The sequence below is a fragment of the Tupaia chinensis genome, unplaced genomic scaffold (genome assembly GCF_000334495.1).
Source record: "Tupaia chinensis unplaced genomic scaffold, TupChi_1.0 Scaffold144058_1, whole genome shotgun sequence".
NCBI classification, from domain to species: domain Eukaryota; kingdom Metazoa; phylum Chordata; class Mammalia; order Scandentia; family Tupaiidae; genus Tupaia; species Tupaia belangeri.
Genome location: NW_006203910.1, coordinates 1,380,317 through 1,389,376, shown reverse-complemented (window position 1 = coordinate 1,389,376; position 9,060 = coordinate 1,380,317). Strand labels below are relative to the sequence as shown.

The window sequence follows — 9,060 nt, the reverse complement described above, 5'->3', positions numbered from 1 at the left end:
CTTTCCCTTTCTCTCTCTCTCTCTCTGGTCAAATTAAAAAATAATAATAACAACAAATGGAATTAAATAATTCTTTAAAAAAAAAAACAAAAAATCCAGTTTTTGAATTAGAGAGGATGTGGACCAGCAGGTGGCATAATGGTTATGTCGCTGGACTCCCATATGGCTGACGGCGGTTGAGTCCTGGACCCGGCAGCTTGAAACTCACACCAGGCCTGTGTATTTGCGTGCCCAAAATTCCAGGAGGAGAATGGAGGAGGAGGAATTGTGGCATGGTCATCCCCCCCAGGGGCGATTTCTCACTTTCTGTCTGTCTGTGACAAGCACACGCACCTTATAGCAAAAAAACTCTCTTAAAAAAATGAAATAGGATGTAATTTGATTAATTGTGTCACTGTGTCACTGTGTTCCAATTAAGATAATTTCTAATTATTAAACTTAGCTAACTAAAAAGGTATCTTAAAAACACAACATTGCTTAAAGATAACTTCCCCCCCCCTCCCCCAGGGACACCTAACATTAGTATGAAATACTTCTAGGAAAAAGTAAAAAATCTTAATTATATTGGGTTGTTGGAAAAGTCATGACATGTTTTGCTATGGTTTTCTAAAAAAAAACTTTCTGACTTTTCAGACAGCCCAATATTTTATTCAGAGATCTCAAAGTACTGAATTCATGGCTCTGACTTAACTAACAGTTAGAACGTGCTTAAAGGCTCGAACCTCCATTTCTAAGTATTCCTCATTTTGAAAGCCTTCAGCTAAAAGTTGACAGTTTCTTTGAGGCTCTTCTCATTTTAAAAATGCTGGCTATACAAAAGAGAAAATGAGTTTCAGTTCCATTTCTCTGCGCTAAAAAGATTGTGATTTCTTTCTCAGAACTCGTGTGGTCTTTAAGTAAGTAATCAATCTCTATTGAACTATATAAACAAGTAGGAAGGATATGATCAATTAAGATTTTTAAGCTCGGAGCATATGAATCACCCTACCATGTTCTTTCTAAGAAAAATGCTTAAAATGGGGTCTTATTATAGTTTAAGGATATTCAAAAGCTATAAGAAATAAAAGGCATTGGACTCAATGACTATAAGAAGAAATGATGACACTTTGTATTTACTTATCAATTTTTATATGTTTGCCAATCCCCTGACCAACACTAGCTCATTGAGTGTCTTGCCATTCTTCTGAGGGAATGGATGTCAGGGTATAAATCCTCTTTATTTAGTGACAAACTAATGTGACTGGGAGATTTGAGAAGAATCAGAGAGGTACAAAAGATCTAGCACGTTAGTCAGCTTGCTGCAAATAGCATATGGAAAAAGTACCCAAGGTATAATCGTAATTCCTTGGACCATCTCGAGGCCTTCTAAGTACATAAAGTAGAGGAAGCAGAATTTAACACTGAAATAAATAACATTTCTGAATATAGCCATTTATTGCATCCTTTGCAGAATTGCCTTGACTTTTAATTTTAGTTAAAAAGAATTCTTACCTTTTAACCTCTGGGAGTTTTTTTTTTTTCCTTTTCTTTTTTTCTTCTAGCCAGCTCAAGTAGCTGTGTGTGCATTGCCTACAGCCATGTGCTTTAGAGTTGAACTTGAGTATTAGTAATTAGTCATTACAATTACCCTGTCTTTTGTAGTAGTTTAAATGAATTTTTCTGATAACATCTCAAAGAGAGAATCACACTGTTGTATACAATGTAATAAAAATTTAATATTACTACCGTTTGTTTTCAAATCACAACTTTATTATTAATGAAAGTGTTCCTTATTTAAAAGTAAGAAAATGACATTCCCCGTTAGAATTGTAGAAGGAAACGATACTTTTAAGAAAACATCGCTATAGCTTTTTATTAACTTCTCTTTTTGTGGGTTTATCAGCAAATAGTAAATGTTAATTAGGTTACTGGCTCAGCACAAGATATTTTATTTTTATTGCCAGAGGGGATGTGTTTGTGCACACAAGTGCACCCAAACAGAGAGAGAGAGAGAGAGAGAGAGAGAGAGAGATCGAGATCCCCTTAGTGGGGTCTGGTCATGCTACAATCCTTTTTCCTTTATTTCTCCATCCTATCTGAATTTTGGGCATGCATGCAACACAGGCCTGGCATGTTTTTTTATTTTCCTTGGGGAGTTTTTTGCTATAGGGTGCGTGTGCTCACCAGAAAGAGAGACAGAAAGCAAGACATTAACCCCAGCAAGACATTACCCCCCAGGGGGGATGGCCACGCTACAATCCCTTCTCTTCCATTCTCCTCTTGGGATCTTGAGCACGCACGCACACACACCTGGTGTGAGTTTAAATCACTGGGTCTGGGACTCAAACTGTCATCAACCACATGGGAGTCCAGTAACATAGCCATTAGGCCAACTGCTGGTCCCAGGCCTGGCATGTTTTTCAAGTCGATGGGCCTGGGATTCAAACCACAGTTGGCTGTGTGAGATCTGGCTCCCAGTGCACAGTGTTAATTCCTGTGCCAAGGGCCAGCTGTATAAGCTATTTCTATAAACTACCTGTCGAGTCAGAAAGTGATTTTTTTTTTATAGATCCTTCAGAAAAAAAAGATCAAATATAAAAATGTCTTACTTGTTCTATTGTCACTATGTTTTGTGCTTATGAAGTATAGTCTAGGCCATTTCATAATGAAAGAATGCTACTCATGAGGAAATATACCAACACGTTGGAGTTAATTTTCTTTCTTTTAGCCTATCTTTTTCTAATTATAGACTTTATTTAGCCATCATCTATGCAGTGTTTATTAACTCATAAGGGTCTTTTTTTTTTTTTCTTGAGAGGTTTTAGCTGTAGGACGCATGTGCTCGCCAGAAAGACAGAGAGAGACAGAGAGACAGAAAGCAAGAAATCACCCCCGGGGGGGATGACTATGCCATAATCCCTTCTCCTCCATTCTCCTCTTGGGATCTTGGGGATGCACGCACATGCGCCCGGTGTGAGTTTAAGCCATTGGGTCTGGGACTCGAACCATGGTCGGCTACATGGGAGTCCAGTGACATAGCCATTACACCAACTGCTGGTCCCAAATTCATAAATTTTAATAGCCAGTTGTAAATTTCTGGTGTTTTATTATGCAGCTGTTTGTGTTTGATTTAGGACTCTGAACTTTTCTAACGCTCTGAAACACAATGCACTAACACGAGTCCATTTTAAGTATTTACACCTAGGTATTATCTTGCGAGGAGGAGATATACTATTTTGTGAATGCCAATGCTTATGTGGCAGCAATTGTGTATAAGCATCATAACATTTGAAACTTGTGTGAAAAATGTGGGCTGCATCTCTGTGAGCATTAACTCCCACTTAACTGGCAGTATGCTTGGGCCCTAAGATTCTTTTATAGACTGCCGTTGCTTTTTGTGTGTGTGTTAGAGGTTGGAGAGTAACTGAATGAGAGCTAGGTGATGGCACGGTGGTAAAAGGTGATGCTCTTGAGGCTGACCCATATGGAAAGGTCCCTGGTTCATGTACAAAAACCGCCCTGAGTATGACAGGCATGTGCATGCCCATGATCTGGGGCTGGTTGGAGCTGGGAATGGATCCCACATGGTCATCAGGTGTCAAGACTCTGTTGTGGTTACAGTCTCTCTGTCTGATACTCCGTCTCACTTGTGGAAAAAGTAAATACACTTTATTTCAGGTGGCATGATGGTTAAGGTGCTAAATGCCACACGACTGACTCTGTGGTTGAGTCCCAGGCCGAGCAGCTTAAAAAACATGGGCGGGGGGGGGGGGGGGGGGTTTTTTTTTGGGGTGTTAGCAGCAGTTGGCGTAGTGGTTAAGGTGCTGAATTCGCACATGGCTGACTGCTGTTCAAGTTCTTTACTCGATGGTTTGAAATTCATGCTGATTTCATGTGTATGCATACCAAAAATCTCAGGAAGAGAATGGAGGAGAAGGGATTGTGGTGTGGCCCTGGGGGGGGGGTGATTTCTCACTTTCTGTTTCTCTGGCAAGCACACACGCTATATAGCAAAAACTCTCTCCCCTCAAAAAAACAAACAAAACAAAACAAAACAAAAACCACGAAAGACAAAAAACACATGCTGGCACGGTGGGGGGGAGGGCAACAAGTGGCATGGTGGTTAAGGCAGTGGATTCCCACATGCGTGACTATGGTTCAAGTCCTTGACCTGTTGGCTTGAAAATCACGCATGGGCATGTGTGCACACATGCCCCAAATCTCAGGAGGAGAATGAAGGAGAAGGGATTGTAGTGTGTTCATCCTCTCAAGTGTGTGTGTGGGGGGGTGATTGCTCACTTGCCCTCTCTCCGTCTGTCTCTGGTGAGCACACACCCCCTATGTTAAAAACCTTTTAAAAAAATGTTGTGTGTGTGTGTGTGTGCGCATGTGTGTATGCCCAAAATCCCAAGAGGAAAATGGAAGAGAAACGATTGTAGTTTGATCATCCCTTCGGGGAGTGATTTTTCACTTTCTCCCTCTGTGTCCATCTCTGGCGTGCATATGCACCCTATGGAAAAAAATTAAATAACATCAAAAGTGACTTGGAACTTGGGAAATACTCTGTAGAGGATATAGGTGAAGGTATTGGTTAAAACTATTGTTTTCCTGCGAGGTATAGTATAGGGAGTATATAAAAGAGTAAAGGAGAAAGAAATGCCTCTTCTGTTTTACTCAGAACAGTCAGTGAAAAGTCTTCCTTTCTAGAACTTTATCTACAAATTCAGAGGCACAAATGTGGAGTGGTTTTTGTTTTTGTTGTTGTTTTTGCCCTTGCTCATTCAGCTGCTTTGACTTTCAGCCATAACAGGCACAGACCCTCTGTCATTCAGACTTAGTAGGCTTAGTGTCTAGGGTTTTAGTACATAGGAAATGTAATGTGGAGCCTCTTTAATCTCTTTCAGTAAGTCGCTTCAAGTCCACTGATGCTTTCTGTGCTTTTTGAATTGATGCTTTGAAGCTGAGTACTGGGGCAAAGTGAACTCAGTGTCCGGGATGATTGATATTCAGCCACACATTGAGGGGCAGCACCCCTTACTGCAAACACTACATCAGTTATGGAAGGTAGAGGTACACATCCTAGTATTCAGAAATTGAATCTTGAAGGACTTCGCATTGAATATGTAGATGGCAGATCGTTAAAACAGGTATCCAAGTCAGCACAGTTTTGTTGAAAGTACGTCTCAAGTGTGTATGTAAGCGGTTTGGCAAACTGAGGCCCATCACGGGATTTTGTATGACCTGCAAGCCAAGAATGATTTTTACACAGGTGATTCAAAGAAGTTTTGTGCCATGTGAAAATGATTCAAAATTCCAGTTTTAGTGTCTGTCAGTAAGGCTTTATTGGAACATGGCCCACATTCCTATACGTATTGTCTGTGACTGTTTCACGCTACAGTGGCATGGCTGAATAATTGTGACAGAGACTGTGTGGTCTGCAAAGCTGAAAATGTTTACTCTGGCTCTTTACAGAAAAAAATGTGCTAACTCCTGGTTTAAAAGGATGTGTAAGGAAGATGGAAGGAAAATAATAAAACTAAGGGTAGATAGAAATGTTGCTCAGTCTTTTGAAAAAAGTGTTATGTGGGGCCTGCAGGTGGTGCAGTAGTCAAGGTGCTGGATTCCCACATGACTGACCACAGTTCAAGTCCCAGACCCAGCAGCTTGAGAATCATGCTGGGCACATGCGTGTGTGGACCCATGTGACTAAAATCCTGAGAGGAGAACAAAGTAGAGGGATTGCTACGTAACCATCTCCTCTGGGAATCATCTCTCTCTCTCTCTCTCTCTCTCTATCTCTATCTCTTTGACAAACACATGGGTCCTATGGCAAAAACCTAAAAAAAAAACCAAAGTGTTATATGAAGGATAGAGAAAGGGAAAGGATATTTAGCCCAAAACGGTGCTTGGGACTTTCCCAGGCAGCTGCCAAAGATGGCAGAGGGGCAGGTCCTAGTGCTTGATGGCCGAGGCCATCCTCTGGGCCACCTCATAGCCATTGTGGACAAGTAGGTGCTGCTGACACAAGGTGGTGGTCATGTGCTGTGAGGGCTCAACATTTCTGGCAATTTCTACAGAAACGGGTTAAAGTACCTGGCCTTCGTCCATAAGCAGATGAGCATCAATCTGTCCCCTGGCCCCTACCACTTCTAGACCCCCAACCACATCTCTGGGTGGACTGTACAAGGCGTGCTGCCCCAGAAGACCAAGTGCAGCCAGAATGCTCTGGACTACCTCAAAGTGTTCCACGCGATCCTGCCACCCTACGATAAGAAAAAGCGAATGGTGGTTCCTGCTGCCCTCAAGTTTGTACAACTGAAGCCTCAGAGAAAGTTTGCATACCTGGGGTGCCTGGCTCACAAGGTCGACTGGAAGTACCAGGCAGTGATGGCCACCCTGGAGGAGAAGGAAGGAAGGTCGAGATGCGCTACCAGAAGAATAAACAGCTCATGAGATTACGGAAACAGGCTGAAAAGAACATGGAGAAGAAACCTGGCAAATATACAGAGGTCCTCAAGACCTGTGGATTCCTGGTCTGATCCCAATGAAGACTGTTTATGCTTACATAAATTAAAAGAAAAAAAAAGACTGGGCCAGCAGGTGGCATGGTGGTTAAGAGCACTGAACTCCCACATGGCCAACTGTAGTTTGAGTCCTGGACCCGGCAGCTTGCTTTCTCACTTTCTCCATCTTTCTCTGGTCAAATTGAAGAAATAAATAAAGTTAAATAAAAAATAAATAATTCTTTAAAAGAAAAAAACAGTACTTGAGGATCTGTAGTGATTATGATGGAGGAATGGGAAGTGCCTTGAAATATTTGAAGGGTTGTCATACAGAAGAGGAAACCAGCTTGTTCTCTGTGAATATAAAAGTCCCATCTATTATTAGAACCAGTTGTTTGAAACTGCAAACTGCAAAGTAGCAAATGATAGTTTTGCATAGGGAACACATTTTAAAAAGCCAGAGGGCACATGTGCTGGCCAGAGGGACAGACAAAGAGGGAGAGGGAGAAAGCACCCAACCATGCAAAATGCTCATTGCTGCAGTCCCTTCTCCATTTCTCCATCCTGTAGGAGTTTTGGTCATGCATTCACATGCACCTGGTGTGTTTCCCAAGCTCCTGGGTCCAGGGCTCAAACTGCAGGGCTGACCGTGTGGGATCTGGATGCCTTAATCACCAGTTCACAGAGCCAGCTCCATAAGGGAATATTTGTAACTTGTCCAAAGATGGAATAGCTGGCCTTTGGAGGTAATGTGTACCCCATTATTGAAAGAACTCAGACAGACTGGACAACTAATTAGCAAGGACCTAATAGAAGGTATTCAAGCATTAGCTTGAATTATATTAATTGCCAGTGGGCTTGTGTGCATTCACCAGGGAGAAATGGAGAGAGAGAGAGAGAGAAAGAGAGAGAGAGAGAGAGAGAGAGAGCACAAGAGAGCCCTCTAATGGAGTGTGGGCATGCCAATTCCTTCATTTCTCCACCCTGTCAGTATTTCGGACATGCACACACACGCATACAGTTTGTTTTTCAAGATGCTGGGGCCAGAATTGAACCACAGTCAACCATGTTAGGGTCTGGCCCCCTTAACCACTATACTGTGGAGCCAGCCTATACTTGAGTGATTTTTAAAAACATCTTTTCTACTCTTTAGAGTCTTAAGATTTTATGACCTTCTACTAGTGAGAATGTATCAAGGGAAGATTTCTTAATATATAGATACATTTTTGTTTACATTACTCCTCCTGTTCAGAAATCATCAATGAGATCTTTTTGTCAACTCAATGAAGTGAAATTCCTCAGTTCTTTCATTATGATTATTATTATTTATACATTCAATCACTATACATCATTTAGATTGTAAAGAGACTTTACCCAGCATGATATACACCTCAGTCCAGCCCAGTTGAGAATACTATACACCTCATCGACAACATGTAATAAACTATATCTGTGTCCCACAAATGTTTTACTTCTCTATTCCCCCCCCCAATTTCTCTTTCTGCACTCTTCCCCTCTCCCACTCTCCTTCCACTTTGTCCCTAGTGTCCACAACAATTTTCAATGCTTTTATGATCTCCAGTATTTCAGTCTCTACCATAGAGTGTAGACAGTCAATATATGTTAAGTGGAGACATACAATGTCTCTGTTTCATAGTCTGACTTGCTTCACTCAGGAATAAATCTTCCATGTTCGTCCACTTTCTATCAAATGTCAGTCTATCAAATGCCAGGGTCTTGTTTTTTATGGCTGAATAGTATTCCAAGGAGTATATGTGCCACACTTTCTCCATCCATTCATCTGTTTGTGGACATTTAGGTTGGTTAGCAATCGTGAATAATGTCACAATAAATATAGGTGTGCAAACGCTTTTACAACTGTTTTCCTGTCCTTTGGTTAGATACCCAGGAGTGGAATTGCTGGATCATATGGTAGTTCCATTTGGAGGTTTTTGTAGTTACTAGGTTCTTTGTACTTTGGTCTTAGCCTAATATTACCCATCCATCACTTCTACCCTGTACAGCATTTCCCAAGTTGGTTTCTACCAGACATGTTTTAGGGTAAGCAAATAGTTGGTATGCTGAACAAGGGCTTTGTGTTCATACAGATTTTGGAAATGGCGATGCCAGATTCTGCCATCAACACTTTCAGTCTATATTTGAGTGCTCACAGCTCTGAAAAGTCTGGCCAGGAAGAAACTCGTTTAACCTTTTTAAAATTCAGCATTTCCCACATGTTTGAACACAGAATATCTTTTCTACTTTTGCCACACTATTAACTTTACAGAACAGCTTTCCATTTATCATTTTCCTATTCTCATCTGTCGTCTTCATTGTTTTACATCTCCTCTCTCCCTCTTGTGCGCTATTTTGCTTCCTCCAGTGTAATTCCTTAATTCAGCATAGGAAAAGGGTGAGAGAAAGAGACAACTAGACAGACTACAGAAATGGAACCAGTTTGAGGCCCCATGAACCATTCCCTATAACCCTAAGAAAACTGGAAGATAAAGACTTATAAGAATCTAGGGACCAGCAGTTAGTGTAATGGCTATGTTGCTGAACTCCCTTGTAGCCGACT

General features: G+C 41.3%; 1 protein-coding gene and 1 pseudogene across 5 annotated transcripts in view; both read left to right on the top strand.

Moving 5' to 3' along the window:
* The window catches only part of SMARCA1 (SNF2 related chromatin remodeling ATPase 1), a 107,844-nt gene that overhangs the window by 92,338 nt on the left and 6,446 nt on the right, over positions 1–9,060 (top strand). The window lies entirely within an intron of this gene.
* On the top strand, positions 5,938–6,536 carry LOC102489890 (60S ribosomal protein L13a pseudogene; annotated as a pseudogene).